The sequence below is a fragment of the Lolium perenne genome, chromosome 3, assembly GCF_019359855.2.
Source record: "Lolium perenne isolate Kyuss_39 chromosome 3, Kyuss_2.0, whole genome shotgun sequence".
NCBI classification, from domain to species: domain Eukaryota; kingdom Viridiplantae; phylum Streptophyta; class Magnoliopsida; order Poales; family Poaceae; genus Lolium; species Lolium perenne.
Genome location: NC_067246.2, coordinates 330,025,123 through 330,046,281, shown reverse-complemented (window position 1 = coordinate 330,046,281; position 21,159 = coordinate 330,025,123). Strand labels below are relative to the sequence as shown.

The window sequence follows — 21,159 nt, the reverse complement described above, 5'->3', positions numbered from 1 at the left end:
GGTGTCTCTACCCAGGATCCTCTATATCCTGAAGGGCATCCCAAAAGAATTGAACAAGATTCTCAATGCATTGAACCTAGTGCTCCTTCTAAGAAAAAGAAGAAGAAACATAAAAATGTTGTAGAATCCTCTGAACCTGTTAATGATCCTAATAGTATTTCTATTTCCGATGCTGAAACTGAAAGTGGTAATGAACATGATAATAATAATGGTAATGATAAGAATGATGTTTCTGATAAAGAAGAAGTTGAAGATGAACCTGAAAAGCAAGATAAAAATAAAAAGTATAGTAAAGAAGATTTTATTGCTAAGAAACATGGTAATGAAAGGGAACCTTGGGTGCAAAAGCAAATGCCTTTTCCTGCTAAGAAACTAAAATCAAAGGAAGAAGAACACTATAATAAATTTTGTGATTGGATGAAACCTTTATTCTTACAAATCCCTTTGACTGATGCTATTAAATTGCCTCCTTATTCAAAGTATATGAAAGACATTATTACTAACAAAAGGAAAATCCGCAATGAGGAAATTTCCATATGCTTGCTAATTACTCTTTCAATGGCAAAGTTCCAAAGAAGTTGGGCGACCCAGGTATACCTACTATTCCTTGTTCTATTAAGAATAATTATGTTAAAACTGCTCTATGTGACTTGGGAGCCGGTGTTAGTGTTATGCCTTTTTCTCTTTATAAGAGACTTTACTTAGATAAGTTGATACCTACTGATATATCTTTGCAAATGGCTGATAAATCTACTGCTATTCCTGTTGGTATATGTGAGGATGTTCCTGTTCAAGTTACTAATAACTGCTTGATATTAACTGATTTTGTTGTGTTGGAAATGCCTGAAGATGATAATATGTCTATTATTCTTGGGAGACCTTTTCTTAACACCGCAGGGGCTGTTATTGATTGCAATAAAGGAAAGGTTACTTTCAATTTTGATGATAGGGAGCACACCGTCTATTTCCCCAAGAGGATTGATAAAGTATGTGGAGTTAATACTATTTCTAATGTGAGAACTATCAAAGTTGGAACTATCGATTGTCCTATATATGAGCCTAAAGAAGGATATCAAAATCTTATGATTGGATCCATATCAATACAATTCAAGGTAACATGATTGATTTGAGGTTTATTTCTTCTTATGCTATGTAAAATTTATTTGGTGGCAAGACTTGATCAACCTTGTTAACAAATACTTTTTATATGCATAGAGGAGGTAAACAACATCTCTTTCTTCCTCCACTTGTTCTACTTGCTGTAGCACTTTTGTTTTGTAAAGTTCCTTAGTTAATTAGAGATTTCAAAAATTTTCATGGCCAGTAATAATAAACTTAATACCCAGAAATGTGCATTTTTCAAAGTTTTCAAAAATTCACAAAAATTATACCGTTGGTCCTATTTTTCGAAAATGCACCTGGGAGCACCTGGGGATGACCAGTGGGGCACCCCAGGGTGGCACCCCACAGGCCGGCGCGGCCAGCAAGGGGGGCGCGCCACCCTGGTGTGTGGGTCCCCCTTTGCCCCACTTCAGCATCTCTTCCTCCCACACTCTTCTCTCTCCCGAAAAAATCGACACCAGCTTTCTCTCACTCGCGTTTTTGCTCAAGAGCTCCAGATTTCTTGATCTCTTTGCTCAGCCCAGATTTCTGTCTGAAATTTGGCACATTTGCTCTTCGGTATGTGACTCCTTCTATTATCCAAGTAGAATTTTGTTTGGTGGAGTATGTCTTGAATATTTTGCTGCTGTAGGTAACATGTTTAGTGAGCTTGCATGCTTGTTCTAAGTGGTAGAAACTAGTTTTGATGCATGATTAGTACTCTAGCAAGTTCCTATGGTAGTTTCCCTCAATTATGTGTCACCAAATCAAATTTTATAATGTTTGTTGAAAAATTTCAGAAAATGGAAGGGAGTACGCACCAACTCAACCAACAAGAATTGGAGGTGCAACCGGTCATGAGAGTTCACCGCTAAGAAGGAGTATACCCCGCTTACTACCCGTGCGTGGATTTTATGAGAAGTGCAGGAATCTTGCAAGACGTTCAAAGTCTAATCTCTCGTGCAGGGTTGGATGATTTTGTTGGTGGTGAACCATGCCAATATGCAAAACTGACTATGTCTGTAGTGCAGGATTTTGAATTCAATTGGTCGCGATCTAACCCCATGGTTCAGTACAAAATTTATAATAAAACTGTCAACCTGCCGTTTAATGATTTTTGTGCAGCAATTAGAGTGCCGCAATGGGGATCATGCGAGAAGATAAGAAGATCGCCGCAAGAGTCCTTGGACCTCTTCAAGATGATTTGTCATGGAAGAAGCTTCTCAGAGGATGGTGGTAAAATCAGTAGCATTCAACTCCCAACTATTCGTTACTTTGCTTATTTCATCCCCAAGTGTGTTCTTGCTAGAAAGAATGGAAGTAAGTTATCTATCCAGGATTTAGCCTTTCTAGCTGCTGCATTGTAGTGACCTCACCCGGTAGGGTGCCGATCCCTGTGCTTTATTGTGCTAGTCCCTGGATCAATCGCTAGCACACACAGTTTAAGATGTAATACCAAGAAACAAAGGTCTTTATTACATCGCATGATCCATATATACATAGTGACTTACAAATTGCATAGCACAAGACTAGCATTACATCAGAGATTTACAATGAACAAACATATAGCATGGAGTCCTTCATCTTCATGTGCCACAGGCGAGCATGTTGAGGATAGACCCGTAACCCTAATCATCGTATCTCACTCGTCTATCAAAATATCTGCAACAGGTAAAGTTACAGCCAAAAACATTTGGTCAATACTTTGAATGTATTGGCAAGATGTCACTATTTAGTGGACACAAATGGCACCTAATACCTACATGTATATTTGGCTGGTGGAGTTTAGGCTCTTTGCAGAAAAGCAAGCATTTTCCCTATCTTTTGTAAACATCATTTATCTTTGAAAATATAACCCTAAAAGCATGAACCCAAGTTCTCATCACGCTGGCTCACCAGGGATAGACACTAGAGTCCAGCTTAATGCTACCCAAGTTTACCCATCAAGTTTTATTATGAAATTGGGATGAGAGAGATCTTCTAACAGCTCCAGGTCCAGTTGCTCAAAGTTGTCCGTAACCGGGGACACGGCTAAGTACTTAGTTTTTAACACTCTGCAGAGGTTTGTACACTTTACCCGCACGACTTAGTCAGCCCCATTTCCACCATGATGCTCATTTTGCTCAAATGGTTGGGAGAAGACTAAGACGAGACTGTTTTCGGAAGTAAGACCCTGAGCCCTCTGGACGGACCCGTACCAACCTACACATCTACATCTGCTGGTCACGTCGGGACAGGACCCTACAACCTACTTAGTCAAGACAGAGCCCATATGACATGCGGCTGTACAAGAAGCTACTAAACATGAAACCTTTCCAATCTCTTTTGTTCCTGGGCGGCGGACCCCACCAATTTTCACCGTGCAGACGCTCCACTCGTACCAATCCGCCCAGGTGTTTCATTCATCAAGTTGTTTTCATTTATAACAAAAACATATTTTTCTTCATCATATCTCATCATGATATCCCAACCACGTATCTAGTAGCATGGCTAAGCAAACTACTTACGATGGCAACTTGAGGAAAACTAAAGGAATCCTAAGACTATAGGATTAGCATAGCATATATACTTTTTACTTGAAAACATCCTACACATGCAAATTCTACTAAGTAAAAAAAAACTACATGCATAGAAAACATTAGGACATGAGTGACACTTGCCTTTTGGTACTTGATGATCATACACTTCTCACAATCACACTCGTTGCACTCCGTACGATCTATACGATAAATTAACACATAGTAAACACACCACTCAAGAGTAAAGCAACAAGCAAACAACATCCAATTGATTAATTTGATATTATTATATCCTTGGTTAAAATACATATTGATTCAGTATACAAAATGAACCATTGGTCATGGGGTTTAGGTTTATAAGACATGGCCTTGAGAGTTTGATTTATTTGAAATATATAGGGTCAAGATGATTTGTGAAAGATAGTGCATCTAGGACAATATGGGAAGTCTATGATCAATAAATCTAATAGGGACAAGAGATTGATCAAAAAATGATTGATAGATTGTGTGCTATGGCATAAATAGTTTTTAGTGTCCAATGTGAAGTCATTCGAAGTGGACTGGTTCAAAAGGTTTAAACAGATGCGGTATTAGGTTGTGTGCTTCAGTATCTTATTTTTGCGCAAAGGAATTCATTTTAGAAGGATGTGTATATATGAAGACATGACTAAAATAAGGTTTAAATTCAATTTTTAACATACATATTCAAAAATTTAATAATTATAAAAACTAATACCACTGGGTAGAGAATTTAATTGCGAATCCAACGCAAGAAGAATGATTCAAAAATGAGCTCTAAAATTAAAGATATGGAATTTTAAAGGATTTTCTTTTCCATGAGCTAGCTAGTTACAGTAGGACTGATCGATCAGGTTGCTGTTCACGTCTGAGAAAAAGAAAACAGAACGAGCGTGGCAGGATATGATAGGCTGGGCTGGTTCAAGTGATTTATTTGCAACCGTTTCATTGAGATCTAATAGACTACACTGCACTTGTTCAACTCAGGAAAGGAGATGTGTCGACGGCTTACATTGGCGATGATTGGTCGTGGTGGTTGCCGGCGCTGTGCAACAGTAAGGTGGTCGACGGAAAGCAGCTTCACGGGGCTACGAGTGCATGATGGCGTTTTCCTCTGCCCTGCGTGGCCGCTACAAGCGAACGGAGGCGGCGCACTTCGGCGGAATTCGGGTGTCGTCTCCGGCGGTCCTCCGGCTGCGGAAAAGAAAGTTCAGAATAGGCTCCAATGAAAGTGAGCGGAAGGCAAAAGAATTTAGGTCCTGGCTTCCGTGGTTACCTCGCCATGGTCGTTGGCGTCACGGCGGGCAGCGTTGGCATCAGCCGTTCCCAGCGATATACAAGGATTTAGGAAGCTTGGGTTATACCTATCAACGCACGAAGACGAGACGAGATTGATGGCGAAGTAGACGACGACGGCGCGGAAGGAGTCAGCCGGAATCGCTCGTCAGAGATGCTCATGCGGACTGTGGCGTCGGTCGCCGACGAACCTGTCGAACCAGAACAAGAAAAAGCACAAAACCTTGTCAGGTAGGTTCCCAAGGAATCAAGGAATCGAATGGAGGCAGAGAGAGGTCAAGGGGACGCCGGTATCCACCGTAGTCGTCGACGAACGGCAGCAGTTTCCGCAAGATTGCGAGATGGTTTGCGAGTAGCCTGGTGGCTCTCGTTCTGTGAGGTTTGAGGGGAAATGGAGAGAATTGACAGGGCTATTTGTAGGACAAAACGGCTCATCACATGGTGCCTTAAATCTCCGGGAATCAAAGAAAAGAGAAACGCAAGAAACTGAAAACGGCCGGGCTCGTGCTCGTGCGTTGCCTGTTCGTTGCTGAGCTTGAAGACGCTGACCTGGCGGTGGGACCCGCAGACGAAGAAAAAGAAAGGAAAACACGGGCTCGCGTGGCCTGATCGATTGGTTGGGCTGCTCGTTGAGTGGCCTGACTTTTCCGGACGTGACATGCGATCAAGTCTGGTGCCCCGCTCTCTCTCTCTTATCTTTTTTTTCTTCTCTTCTATTTTGTTTCCTGAGTTAGTATTTGGTATTTGACTTGAAAATCAATTTGCTTTAAAAGTGAGTCGAACTAAGTTAGAAACTTTTAAATAAAATACCATTAGATTTCTTATTGAGTGTAGAATATTTTGGAATCACTTTTAGTTAAAAAAAGAACATTTTGATAAAAAAATCTGGATTTGACACATAGGTCTATATGGCTTACTTTCGGTTTAAGATTTATTTATAGACTTAAGGTTCATTCAAAATTTTCCTAGAGAATGCAAATATGACATGATGCTTATAAATGCCATGCATGCATTTTAATATTTAATTTTTTTTGGGATGTTCCAAAATCCTTAGAAAAGGGTTGACTTAGTCTCCCAACACAGTGCTATGTATAATTTCAAAATAGATATTAAATCTCTATTTTGAGGACAATGTTTTAACCAATACACAAAAGTTTAAATTCCCTGCGGAATTTCAATCAAGACAAACAAATTCAAACACTCTAAATTATTTATTTTAACATTTCAAAATTTGGAAAATTTTGGGATGTTACAGACTACCACCCTTAAAAGAAATCTCGTCCCGAGATTTGAGAAGGCTAGAAAGAAAGATGGGTATGGGATATGTTGGGGTGGGCTACCACCCTTAAAAGATTTTTTAGGTAGTCTTCGGTCTTGTGTTTAGGATAAGCTCATCTTGGATATGACTTGGCACATCCGAGTATATGACTTGACCTCAGGTCATCTTTTCAAAATATCTATGGCTTATGGCTTCTGAGCTAATATCCAATAGGCGAATGTTTATTCACATATAGTGAACAACATATCTTTCCAAGGTGTTTCGAATAGGTTTCCTACATAGTACGGCTTCTAATCCAAAAGATTGGTTGTTGAACTACTATTGATACTTATGGGTTACCCCTTGGGTCTATCAGGAGACCAAAATGAATAAACTTCATGACATGCTTCATCCTTTGCATGTTGGTGTCTCTCAAAACGTTCCACCATCTTCATCTAATAGTTGGGTCTTCAAAATCACCGTAGTCCTACGGTTGGCAGCACTTGTCATACTATAAAGGTATAATATTTCTCCACCCTAAGGTTTAGGCTTATCATCGACGTCTCACTTGTAGGTACGTCGCTCTAGATTTACCATTCCTCATAACAAGACCGAACAATATGAGTAGTCGTCATGGGGGCCAATCCATGTCGCACCCAATCATCACCTTGTATTCAGTTTGATATATCTCGTATTCTAACTCTTGGTCAACCTCGCAAATTTGACAAAACTTCCATGGAATAATTGAATCAATGTTTCAATCTCCATTATTGAACTATTTTGAAAACATTTCTATCGATCCTTAACTACGGTTTTGCGTATCTCACACTATATCCTTCTTCACCTTGATAGGAAACATCAGGGTTGGTTTCACTACTGTTGTCTTCATGGCGAGTTGCCAGAAAACATTATCTGGGTTAGGCATAGATGAGAATAGATAGAAAGATTCTAAGGAAGATTCCTACCCAAACACCACAGATCAAAGCAGTTTATCAAACAACAAGCATCTAACAAGCATCAAGCAACATGGTTCAAACACAAACAAACTAGTATGGTCATACCACAATTTGGTAAGATCATTACTTTCTTATCCTATCGCTGGTTCAATAAAAAAAATAATGGTGGTCTCATCTATTTCTATATTGGATGCATCAAGTTTCTATTCTACTCCTTCATTGTATCTTCGTGTGTTGTGTTGTCTGCATCGAAGTCTTTCTTCAAGTTCTTCATTGGTCTTCCATGAAACACTTATGCGGAATTGAAGAATATCACATGAAGCATCAGTCCCTCACTTCAGGAACAAGGTCAAAATCTCTACTTTCTTAATAGTTTCCACGGGGTAGGTCATCTAAAGCGCGAGGAAAACATTTTTGAAGATGGAATAGATGAGAATACTAGAAGTTCACAGAGCATTTTTTTTGGGTACATGATTAGATAGATTTTTCATCCTAGGGTCTTCCTATTATAATCCAATCCTAGGGTCACGAACCTACGGTCAACACAATGCTCTGATACCATCTGTAGTGACCTCACCCGGTAGGGTGCAGATCCCTGTGCTTTATTGTGCTAGTCCCTGGATCAATCGCTAGCACACACAGTTTAAGATGTAATACCAAGAAACAAAGGTCTTTATTACATCGCATGATCCATATATACATAGTGACTTACAAATTGCATAGCACAAGACTAGCATTACATCAGAGATTTACAACGAACAAACATATAGCATGGAGTCCTTCATCTTCATGTGCCACAGGCGAGCATGTTGAGGATAGACCCGTAACCCTAATCATCGTATCTCACTCGTCTATCAAAATATCTGCAACAGGTAAAGTTACAGCCAAAAACATTTGGTCAATACTTTGAATGTATTGGCAAGATGTCACTATTTAGTGGACACAAATGGCACCTAATACCTACATGTATATTTGGCTGGTGGAGTTTAGGCTCTTTGCAGAAAAGCAAGCATTTTCCCTATCTTTTGTAAACATCATTTATCTTTGAAAATATAACCCTAAAAGCATGAACCCAAGTTCTCATCACGCTGGCTCACCAGGGATAGACACTAGAGTCCAGCTTAATGCTACCCAAGTTTACCCATCAAGTTTTATTATGAAATTGGGATGAGAGAGATCTTCTAACAGCTCCAGGTCCAGTTGCTCAAAGTTGTCCGTAACCGGGGACATGGCTAAGTACTTAGTTTTTAACACTCTGCAGAGATTTGTACACTTTACCCGCACGACTTAGTCAGCCCCATTTCCACCATGATGCTCATTTTGCTCAAATGGTTGGGAGAAGACTAAGACGAGACTGTTTTCGGAAGTAAGACCCTGAGCCCTCTGGACGGACCCGTACCAACCTACACATCTACATCTGCTGGTCACGTCGGGACAGGACCCTACAACCTACTTAGTCAAGACAGAGCCCATATGACATGCGGCTGTACAAGAAGCTACTAAACATGAAACCTTTCCAATCTCTTTTGTTCCTGGGCGGCGGACCCCACCAATTTTCACCGTGCAGACGCTCCACTCGTACCAATCCGCCCAGGTGTTTCATTCATCAAGTTGTTTTCATTTATAACAAAAACATATTTTTCTTCATCATATCTCATCATGATATCCCAACCACGTATCTAGTAGCATGGCTAAGCAAACTACTTACGATGGCAACTTGAGGAAAACTAAAGGAATCCTAAGACTATAGGATTAGCATAGCATATATACTTTTTACTTGAAAACATCCTACACATGCAAATTCTACTAAGTAAAAAAAAACTACATGCATAGAAAACATTAGGACATGAGTGACATTTGCCTTTTGGTACTTGATGATCATACACTTCTCACAATCACACTCGTTGCACTCCGTACGATCTATACGATAAATTAACACATAGTAAACACACCACTCAAGAGTAAAGCAGCAAGCAAACAACATCCAATTGATTAATTTGATATTATTATATCCTTGGTTAAAATACATATTGATTCAGTATACAAAATGAACCATTGGTCATGGGGTTTAGGTTTATAAGACATGGCCTTGAGAGTTTGATTTATTTGAAATATATAGGGTCAAGATGATTTGTGAAAGATAGTGCATCTAGGACAATATGGGAAGTCTATGATCAATAAATCTAATAGGGACAAGAGATTGATCAAAAAATGATTGATAGATTGTGTGCTATGGCATAAATAGTTTTTAGTGTCCAATGTGAAGTCATTCGAAGTGGACTGGTTCAAAAGGTTTAAACAGATGCGGTATTAGGTTGTGTGCTTCAGTATCTTATTTTTGCGCAAAGGAATTCATTTTAGAAGGATGTGTATATATGAAGACATGACTAAAATAAGGTTTAAATTCAATTTTTAACATACATATTCAAAAATTTAATAATTATAAAAACTAATACCACTGGGTAGAGAATTTAATTGCGAATCCAACGCAAGAAGAATGATTCAAAAAGGAGCTCTAAAATTAAAGATATGAAATTTTAAAGGATTTTCTTTTCCATGAGCTAGCTAGTTACAGTAGGACTGATCGATCAGGTTGCTGTTCACGTCTGAGAAAAAGAAAACAGAACGAGCGTGGCAGGATATGATAGGCTGGGCTGGTTCAAGTGATTTATTTGCAACCGTTTCGTTGAGATCTAATAGACTACACTGCACTTGTTCAACTTTTTTAGATAAAAGGCCCACAGAGCCCGACTTTAAATTAATAAAGCCCTCAACCGGCTAGGATACAACGGTGTTGCTTACACGCACTTGAACAAGTTTAAAAGAAAAGCAAAGCCCTATAGGAACTAAAAGCACCGGGCGCCGCAAGCAGGGCCGAAGCAACAGCAGCAAGTCCTAGAGCGCCCCTGCGCATCCAGTGCAGGTTTGGACATTGGCAGGAATTAACCTGCGTCCCTAGACTGCCCAACCTCTGCTGTGGAGGAGACTGCACATTGGCACTCGGAACCGAATTCCATGAAGCCGCTCCATCAAAACACCACCTTGCACAAGCGACGAAGAACTGCCACGGACGGGAGGGACATGGGCCAAGCGAAGAGGAGAAGCACCCGCGCCAAAAGGATGAAGAACCGGCTCAAAGACCACCTCGCCGTGCCGCTGCCGGAGGAGGGACCCTTCCCTCCTCACCCAGGCTCGAGGGTGTCGACCCACCAGCAATCACAGGACAGAGAGGTGGTTTAGCACCCCAAAAAGCTTTGAACTTGCTGGGAAGCGCCTCCGACCTTGCCAACACCATGCCCACACCGCACCAACGTCAAAGACTCTATACTGTCGACCCCTCCGTCCCCCCATCCAAAAGCGGCGCCTCCAAGGAGGAGAACGACGCGGAGCGCCGTCGTCGCTCGGCCAAAGCCTAGGTTTTCACCCGGGGTGGAGGGGAAGGGAGAGGTAAGGTAACCTCATCCGCCCTTCAAGAAGGAGAACGGCAACCGGAATCGTCGTTGCGGATGTGGCTGACAAAGCCAGCCAAGGGTTTCCCCCGGAAAACCACCTGCACGCCTCGCACGGATGCGGATCAGTCCGTCCGAGGACCATCTGAGCTGGATCTGGCGCGGAGAAGAAGAGCCATGGAGACATCAACAGAACAGACAGGGTAACATTTAGTACCGGCTGGTGGGTGCAACCGGTACTAAAGCTGTCGGCAGGATAAGGACGCCCTGCTCGATGAGATAAAGCATGTAGCGCACGACGCCCTGTCGGAGGAAGAAGACAATGTAGAAGCGGCGCCGTGCCTATAAAAGGAGCATCGATACGCCATGGCAAGGAGCTCAACAAGCCAGCATGGATGGAGAGTTTCATCACCATGGATGGAAGAAAGGGTTGGGAAATTGTAATATCCCAGGTATTGGGGTTACAAAAATAGAGGAAACAGATGTGTGCATTGCATTCATGCATAGAAAATCTGGGGAATTTTCGCGCTTTAAAGTAAAACAGTCACAGTAACTGAAGTTTCACTTGACCTTGGTGGAACTGGAGTAGCTCATCAAGTCAAGCGCTATAAACCTCAATGTGACTTTGTTAAAACATTGTTTTGGGTAGAGATGATTTGATCTAAGGGGTTAGATCAAATGGAATTAAAATCAACACAACAACACTTGAATCAATGATCAATTGTTTGATCTTATAAAAGATCATAATATGGAATTCCTTGCAATAACATATGAACATCCATTTAATTGGAAATCAAGTAACAATAATTGGAGAAACTATTCTTCACTTATCTTTTCCATGTCTTAAACTAATCCATGCTCTTATCATCAAACCTTTGATATCCATTCTACTTTAACTTTGGAAACTTAACAAGGAGATCCACTCAAGAAGTACATATTCTTCTATATTCCAAATAGTTAAGCATCAAACCTAGAGAGGTGAGAGATCTGTTATAATTATTGAGAAGCAATAACAGACCTTGAGTTAAACCTTGGATATAAAGCCATGAATTCAAATCATTATCTTTGAGAGAAACCCTAGAGTATTATTCAAGCTTTCCCATATGAGAGAGACCATTTATTTTAAACTTAGCTTTACCTATTTAAGGATAAAGGACAACCTTTGAACTAAAGTATTAGGAGAATAACCATTTCATCTTGGAGTGGTGAGATAACCTATTATCACATGAAATAATACCATACCCCAGAATGGATAAGGTGAGGAAGAAACTAACCCAATTAAACTAGACAAATGAAACCTTAGTCTAGATGCCTAAGGAAATATTAGGAGTACACCATAAACCCTAGAATAACCATTTCTAATTGAGAAAGCTCAATCTATGGTGTTATACTCAAGATAATTGAGACAACCATAACCATGCCCATTCAAGAAACTATAAAAGAAAGTCTATATTTAGTTGATCAAGACAATGCTTGATCATGGAAGTAAGAAACTCATTTAATGAGAGATCCCTTAGGAAGCCAAACCTTGATCATTATAAATTGAGTGATGATCATAAACCCTAAGAACTTGAAGTAGAAATATTAAGAACAAGTTGATCATGCTTAATCCATGATCATATTCTTGAAGTATGTGAGGATAAGTTAAACCCTAATAGGATAAGCAGATATCATTAGCCACATGAAGTTATAAGGAGATCAATAGTAAGCAACCCTAGGCTTAGATTTCAACCTTTACTTGTGAATCACTTGGTGATCATAAGTACAATATTACCACATCTACATCCTCAAAACCACAAGAAAATCTTAGAGTAAAACCCATACTTTATATGGTGAGAAACCATCCATTCATATGACCAAAGTTAACTATAAAAAGAACTATAACAACTTTTAGTTACTCTAACAATAGATTAAGGGTATAATAGAAATCTTTTGGTATAAGATAAAACCAATTCTCAAATCCTTAGTAACTAGAGAAGCACATGAAATATTGAGCAAGTAACCATTTTATCATAGATAGGGGAGATTAAACCTAGCACATGCAATATAAGGTAATACCAATTCTATAAACTAGAATTTCATCTCAACCCTAGTTTATGTATCACTATGGTGATCATAATATGAACCTAGGCCACAATTAAGATTCAAACCAATTGCCATTAGGTAATTATCATTATAACCAAGACCAAACCATGCTAAGGGTAATATTCACTCTAGGTATTTCAAAGGATTATGAAACCATAGCATTAATGTTAGTTTTAATATGGGTTATCAGCAAACCTACAAAACTTTAATAAAATGTTGCTCACATGAAATATTATGCAAGTGATTAATTCCTCAAATAGAAACCAAGACATATTAACAATCTCTGAAAAAACTTTTAAATGAAAGTATCCACTCTCATAATTCTAGACAGAATTGATTGCATAATAAAAGGAGAATTAAAGGGAACATATAAAATTCATGATTAAATTGTTGTTTTGAATAAGTCACTAATATGCAATATAATCTCATCCAAAATAATTGTTCTAATAGAATACTGGTATAAAAGACAGGAAACTAAATCTTGATTGAAATTTGCATAAATGACAGATCTGCAAAAGTAAACCAAATCCAAAAAAATGAATTTCAATGGATAAACATAAACAGGAAAATAAAAAACAGAAAAGAAAAATAGGAGAAACACTTACCAGGCCGTGCAGCCCGTGGAGTGGCCTAACACTGGCCCAAACATGAGCCCAAAACCAGGCCAACTAGCAGCCCAAATACCCCTTCGGTAAAAATAGCGATGGGGAGGTCATCCTCATCCCCTCTCTCTCGCATGCCGGCCAGCACGAAGCCGTGCTTCGATTCTCCTGGCCGCTGGCGCCCTCCCATGCATCGGCGTCGTGACGAGGCTCGTCCCTGCACCCTATAAAAGCTCCACGTCGAGCACTGGCCCAAGTTCTTCCCCATTTCCGTCAATTTTTGCCCAAATTGGAAACCCTAGCTCGCCGGGCATTTCTTCTCGCCGCCGTTTGGAGCTTCCCCGCGACTCGGCGTGAGTGCCATCGTCATCTACACCCTCGACTTGCTCAGCTGGAGCAGGGAATCGAGCCGGAGCCGTCCACAGCAACCAGGCGAGCTCACCTTCTCCGACGCCGGTAGCCATCAATCCCGGTGATTGGGACCGTCTCCGACCTCGCCGACACGCCCTACGTGCTCACGGTGAGCCGACGATCCTCCTGAGCATCCTAACCTCCTCTCTAACGCCTCGTACCGTGCTCGCGCCGTGTGACCATTTCCGCCGCCGCAGCAAGTTCATCGCCGGCCATGCTCCGGTGGACATTAGCGGGCGGCGCTGGTACCAAAATACTCGCGGTGATGTGCTGATTCCAGTAGACCACTTCGTTAGGCCGCGCGAGTCCGGGAACGGCGGCGCCGTCGCCGACATCCCGCCGGCAGTAAGCCACCAATCCACCTCATCGATTTTGACTTCGGTCAAATTCCACATGGCACCTGACGTGGACGTTGGCCCACCAGTCAGTGTTAGGTGGGTAGATTTGCCGTGTACAGCTAGTAATTCCTAATTGTTTAAAATTACAGAAAATACCAGAAACTTTGCAATAAATTGTAAAATTCAGATTAACTCGGAAAATTATAAATAAGATATCAAAATTCTTAGAAAAATAAAATCTATTCAATAAAAATATAATATGCAATTTTTATTTTTTAAATAAAAATTCAATTATTTAATACCTATTAATTTAAGTCTTTTCTTTTAATTCTAAATGCAATTAAAATTCAGAAATTATAAAAACATTTATAAAATGAATAAAACCAGCAATCAAATAAAGAAAACATGAAAACTAATTTTTCTTTATTTGTTGCTTTTGTTAAATCCTTATTAGAGATTTAAACCCTGATTAATAATTACCTTAATTATTAATTCCTTAAAAATAATAAAATGAAAAGTCTAATATTATTTTTGTTTCAAAGCTATTAATAACTTCAACTTTATTAATGAAGTTATTAACTCATGAACTATTGGGTAATTAGTAAACCCTAGTTCCATAAGAAAGAAAACTAGAACCTCATCATTTCATGTGAAACCCAAAACCCTAATTCAATTAGAAAACCCTAGTTCCATATGGTAGGAAAACATGAATTCATCATTTCATGTGAAACCCTAAAACCCTAATTCAATTAGGAACCTTAGCTTCACTACTTCATATGAACCCTAAATTACTTCTAAAACCTAAACCCTAGATCCTCTCATTTAATCATGGTGTTCTAATACATAGAACCATAATAGCAATTACATACTTGCCATGCCACATAAAATTGTAGGAGCCCTATTACCAATAATTGGTAGTCCATGTAGGCATACCTATCCAACCTAGATAATCAAATAGGACCAAACCTAGCTTCTATACTTAGAGGCAACAACTTTAAATATCCATATTCATCATCACACCATGGTGATGAACCCTAATAGTAACCATACCTATTATTTTGCACTACATACCCTGTTCCACTGAACCCTACAAATACTTCATAATTATGAACCATCCTATTTAGGAGCCAATAATTCCTTACTTAGTGGATCCAGTAGCAAAACCTAGACAACCTCAACCCTAATTGATATACTTCTTATTATTTAAGAAGTATGTTCTTCAAAAGTTATTCTCTTGAAGAACATAAGGAATCATCACCAACCCTGCTTATAAGGACCTATAAACCCTAGCCAGCTATCACTAGCAAGATAAACCAACCTTGACAACAACCTGTATAATGAATTGCTTAGGATACCTAGGATTATCTTAACCTTACAAGCCCTAGGTGTGGATGAATCCCACTTTGTTGGGATCTATCTAATACTTACTCCAGAAACTAGATGAAACAATAGTCAACCATAGAACCCCACCAATCCAATTATCATACTTGTTCTTTATTTAAGAACATGTTCTTCAAAAGATATTCTTTTGAAATAGATAATAAATAATCCTCAACCATGCACTATAGGACCTAAAATTGACAACTGCCCTTTACTTATTATACAACTACTATTCTATGAGTGTGTATGATTATTATTATGCATTATACCACTTGTCTACGCTTCTAAGACAACAAAACCCTAATAAGAACCTTGTATGCGAATCATTCTAAAAGTGCAACACACCCTAAACCAATCATTACAACTCACTGATCCTAAATCATCAGGGTTAGGTCACGCTTAGAGCGCTTGCATCTCATTCTTATGCATTATTGCATCCTTGCCAATCTTTTAAACATCGTCCTTACCGGACGATGATGCTATTTCAGAATTTGGAGTTATTACGCATCGAAGACCTTGTCTGCATAATCTTGCAGTCAAGAAAGGCAAGTTCATCACTTGCTCATGTCATTTGAGTATTTCTATCAAATTACTTGCAAAGTATTATGGTTATCACTATTGCATAAAAATCAAAACCACTACTTTCATAACTATGAATATGACTATGTGGTGGGCAATGGAACCATGGATTGTGTTGATATGGTGGAGGTTCCATTGCACGGGCTTATATCCATCTAGGATTAAACAACAAATGTCGCCAGTGATTCTTGTGCCGTAATATCCGTGTTAACCATAAGATCCGGAGTGGGACGGAATAGTCAAAAGTGTTTCCACCTCTCGTTCATCAACGGATGCGCTTTACCGTAGACACTTGTATCTGTCAGGGCAAGCGGTGGGCTGGGGAAGCCTTAAGTCCCCACGGCATAGTCCGTAGACACTTGTCGCTCGAAGTGCAAGCGGTGGGCTGGGGAAGCCTAAAGTCCCCACGGTATTGCGGTCTATGATGGGTTGCAGCTACCGTGAAGGAGTTTGGTTAACGAGTCCCAAACTGTTGTCGTGGTCGGGGTCCATCCTTAAGTGGTATAAGAGGACCGACGAGGACCCAGGGTCGGGGTATGCAACAAAGGGTGGGTGTTCGAGGTAGCGGAGGAACAGGATTGGCTAGACCTTATACCGGGCCTCACACCAAAGGAAGTGTGGACGAGCCTGCAACTCGGTTGGCACCAAGGTTAAGATCTCTTATGGGTAAAGCAACACACCTCTGCAGAGTGTAAAGAACCGTGACCTGTCACTCCCTGTTCCGGGATATGGAACTGCGAACGCGGCCGGAAAGGAGCTCCATGAAGTTCTAGTAAACCGGTGAAGGCTGACGGACATAGTTCTTCTGAATAAAAGCAACCTTTTGAAGAAATGGTTATGAAAACTTGCATTGGTATTAGACTTTCTGGTCTAATGCTGTAGCTAGTGCATTAAACACCTCTTTCCTATAATGAACTTGTTGAGTACGCTCGTACTCATCCCACTCTTAAATCCCCTGCTTAGGAATGGAGGCATCAAAGGAGGATCTACAGTGCAACTCGAAGGTCGAGGAGTCAACAACTACTTCAAGAGACAGGACCCTATCAGTGGAGTCAGATATCACATCCAACAAGGAGAAAACATAGTTTAGCCGTAGAAAGGAACTAGCTTCCTCAACCTAGCTCCTACTTAGCTAGAATCTATTCTTAGCCTCTATAGCTAGTCAAATACTCTACAAATAGAGTTCGTGATAGAATTAGACTACGAGTCATTCTTCTGGAGTTTATTTGCAGATTTACCTCATTGTAAAGTAGGAGGCTGTGCTGATCTTATGTAATAGAGTCGATGTTGTAATTCTATAGACATGCCTTGGACCCGCATATGTTTCTGTTGTACCACTCTGAGCGATATAATACCCGTGGAACTATGTTTCATTGGTGTTATATCAGACTTGCATACTACACCATGCAGTGGTATGCCGGGTCACCACAGTTGGTATCAGAGCAAATGCTTTGACCTTAGGATTAAAACCCTTTAAAGGAGACCTATAGGATTGGTAGTGTCTATAGGAAGTTGTCCTAGGTAAACCAAATACTTCTTATGACTTGAGATGGATATTCACTTGAGAATAATCCTGACACACTTGAGTCAACATTTCCTACCTAACTTATCAAGATAAAATAAAATTAGTCAGCTGATTCCAAGTAGGTAGTATATCAATAAGTCCTTAAAACAATAGATGAGTAGATCACAGTTGGTATACAATACATGGTAGTCCAAAGAGAGGATACAACCATAAGGAAGATATCCTATTGGAAGAGGTGTACCAACACATGTTTTCGTTAAGTAGGAGTTATCCAGAACTGTAATAGGAATAATATTAAGTGACAAAGATAAATAAGATATTCTAATAGAAAATGTAGACCAAGCTAAGTAATAGGGTAAGTAAAATTTATCTAAACTTGTGAAACAGTTGATAGTAAGTGATAAATATGAGTTATATGATGTAGTATAGACCATGATGAGTCAATCATGGAAGGTAAGCAAAAGAGATAGGAAAATAATATGCCTACTTACATGGTAGAAAAAGAAATCATATATGATTCACCTGGGAATCATTATGTGATGAATTAGAACATCATAAATATTTAGGAGAAGTACAATAAGAAGTCATGTGCTAAACAATAGTGCAAGAATTGTGTTCCAAAACAATGGGAAGTGTGCCAAGCACATCATGATCATAGTTATATGGTAGAAATACATGGGAGTATAAGAGCTATATTTCCATAGTTATGTGCTTAGAGTAGCAATATTAGAACTTAGACATACCATGTGAAATAGTCCTCAACAAAATGGAAGTTAAGCTAGAACTTCCAAAGGAAATTAGGTGAACCATAACCATCCCAAACCCCTTTGTTTCAAGTTTATCTTATTGCAATTGTGCAATTAAGGTAAATGTTGAGACAAATAGTAGAATCCCATATACTCGTGCTAAGTATCACGATTTAAACCTATCTTATGTGGTGTTATATACTACACATCTCAGCCTGATGTTTAGAGATGTCTTACTCAACTATTATTTTCAGGCTTATGATGGTGTGTATTATATGCACAAAGCTGAATCTTCTTGGATTTTATTGGATTTTCATTGTTTGACTAGATCCATACATGAAGTTTGACTTTGATATGCAAATGCATGTTGCAATATCAAGTCCTTACTTAATGCTATAGATCTAGAGGGTAATGGTATTCGTGTGAGGAAGTGACGAATTCTGAAGATTCTGGAGAAAGAATGAAGGCTCATCAGATAAAGGAAACAAAGTTGTGGGAAGCAACCACAATTTTCTAAAGGAAGTACAATCAGAAATTCATGCTTATCCTCAACAGAGGAGTACTTTAGTACGGAAGACGCATGAAAGTGGGAAATCTGGTGATTATGGTGAAGCTGAAGCAGATCCATAGTCGACATAGAAGAGGGAATGCATGGGAAATCACTTAGGATACTATATTCATAGTGTCAGCTAGTGGTTTTCTTGCAAAATAAACCCTGAATGAAGGAAGATGATATATGAAACCATAGCAGATGTAAGAAGACTACAGTTGAAATCAGAAGACCACAATTGGTATAGGAGCAATACTGCGAAATAAAGCAGAAGATGTCCCGTCTAGTTGATCAGAACCTATAATAGAATCCATTTTTAGATATCAAATAGCCACAGTTGGTATAATAACCACAGCTGGTATCAGTTGGTATTACAAATAGTCCACGATTTAATTAGTTGTAACAAAGGTTTGTGAACAAATAAAAAATCTTGTCAGCCAAATAGCTAGATCTATAAACATTTAGTTGAAGGATTCACATTGGATGTCCACAATTGAGTGGATACACCACAAAGTTTCTTCGCAAAACCTTAGAGGAATATAAATTATAAACAAGACCTATACCAATATTCTAATCATAAGTCCAATAGTTGGAAGAAAAGGAGTTGAAGCCCATAAGAAAGCTCTAAGGGGTAGAGTAAAGATTGAGTTGGATATACAATAACTCAATACTTTGAGCATAATAGAAGAAGAAGGTCTGAACTGAGAGGAAGTTCGATCTTATTTTCATAAGATTATTGAACAATACCTTCAGAAGGAGGTTAGACCAGAAGCCGAGGTTCATACCTTGAGGACGTAAGAAGTGGATTATAACTTGAGCAAGTGAGTAATATCTACTCAGAAGTACTTAAGCTCAAGTAAGTCAAAGATAAAGAAGTTGGACGAAGGAAATATCAGAGACCAAATATAGCTCAAGGAGGTCAAAGACTGAAGGGATTTGACCATACCAGAATCAGAGACTACATGAAAGATTCCTTTCATGGAACCTAAATGAATCTAAAGAGTTATAGGTATCAGTTATAAACCATGATTGGATGGACTAAATGTGTCTAATCCATTCTTAGAGGAATAAACCGTCAAAATCATCTCCATATTAAGTACCTTACTTAGTACCATTATTGCAGTTTTGGTAGTAAGGGAAAACAAAGACCTATTTATCAATTAGGAGTGTATCATCAAATTAGTCTTCAGATAAGACTAGCAGCACCAGAATAAGTCCTAATCATTGATTATTCAATGAGAAAGGAAACAAGCTTATAGAGTTGGAAGAAATCAATGAATCAAGTTAAGAACTATGGTTCGGAGACAAACCCTAATGGATTCCAGGAAGAATCTGGACAAGGGATATATTCAAATATATCCAATGAGATCACTACAGAGTTTGAGAAAAGTTTAAGTCTGCATAAGTCAGAACCACACTTCGGAAACGTGAGAGAGATCAAACTTCGAGGACGAAGTTTAGTTTAAGGGGTAGAGACTGTAATATCCCAGGTATTGGGGTTACAAAAATAGAGGAAACAGATGTGTGCATTGCATTCATGCATAGAAAATCTGGGGAATTTTCGCGCTTTAAAGTAAAACAGTCACAGTAACTGAAGTTCACTTGACCTTGGTGGAACTGGAGTAGCTCATCAAGTCAAGCGCTATAAACCTCAATGTGACTTTGTTAAAACATTGTTTTGGGTAGAGATGATTTGATCTAAGGGGTTAGATCAAATGGAATTAAAATCAACACAACAACACTTGAATCAATGATCAATTGTTTGATCTTATAAAAGATCATAATATGGAATTCCTTGCAATAACATATGAACATCCATTTAATTGGAAATCAAGTAACAATAATTGGAGAAACTATTCTTCACTTATCTTTTCCATGTCTTAAACTAATCCATGCTCTTATCATCAAACCTTTGATATCCATTCTACTTTAACTTTGGAAACTTAACAAGGAGATCCACTCAAGAAGTACATATTCTTCTATATTCCAAATAGTTAAGCATCAAACCTAGAGAGGTGAGAGATCTGTTATAATTATTGAGAAGCAATAACAGACCTTGAGTTAAACCTTGGATATAAAGCCATGAATTCAAATCATTATCTTTGAGAGAAACCCTAGAGTATTATTCAAGCTTTCCCATATGAGAGAGACCATTTATTTTAAACTTAGCTTTACCTATTTAAGGATAAAGGACAACCTTTGAACTAAAGTATTAGGAGAATAACCATTTCATCTTGGAGTGGTGAGATAACCTATTATCACATGAAATAATACCATACCCCAGAATGGATAAGGTGAGGAAGAAACTAACCCAATTAAACTAGACAAATGAAACCTTAGTCTAGA

General features: G+C 39.1%; 1 long non-coding RNA gene across 2 annotated transcripts; it reads right to left on the bottom strand.

Annotated features, from left to right (window-relative positions):
* Positions 1–2,479: 2,479 nt before the first annotated feature.
* On the bottom strand, positions 2,480–5,534 carry LOC127338900 (uncharacterized). 2 transcript variants are annotated; one of them, XR_011754386.1, is made up of 5 exons: positions 5,233–5,534; positions 4,915–5,125; positions 4,651–4,832; positions 3,762–3,820; positions 2,480–2,763 (listed from the first exon to the last, which is right to left on the bottom strand). It is a non-coding gene; the product is annotated as an uncharacterized lncRNA (long non-coding RNA). The 2 variants fall into 2 exon arrangements; XR_011754387.1 differs by having other exon boundaries at positions 5,003–5,125; positions 5,233–5,529.
* Between the last annotated feature and the right edge of the window lie 15,625 nt (positions 5,535–21,159).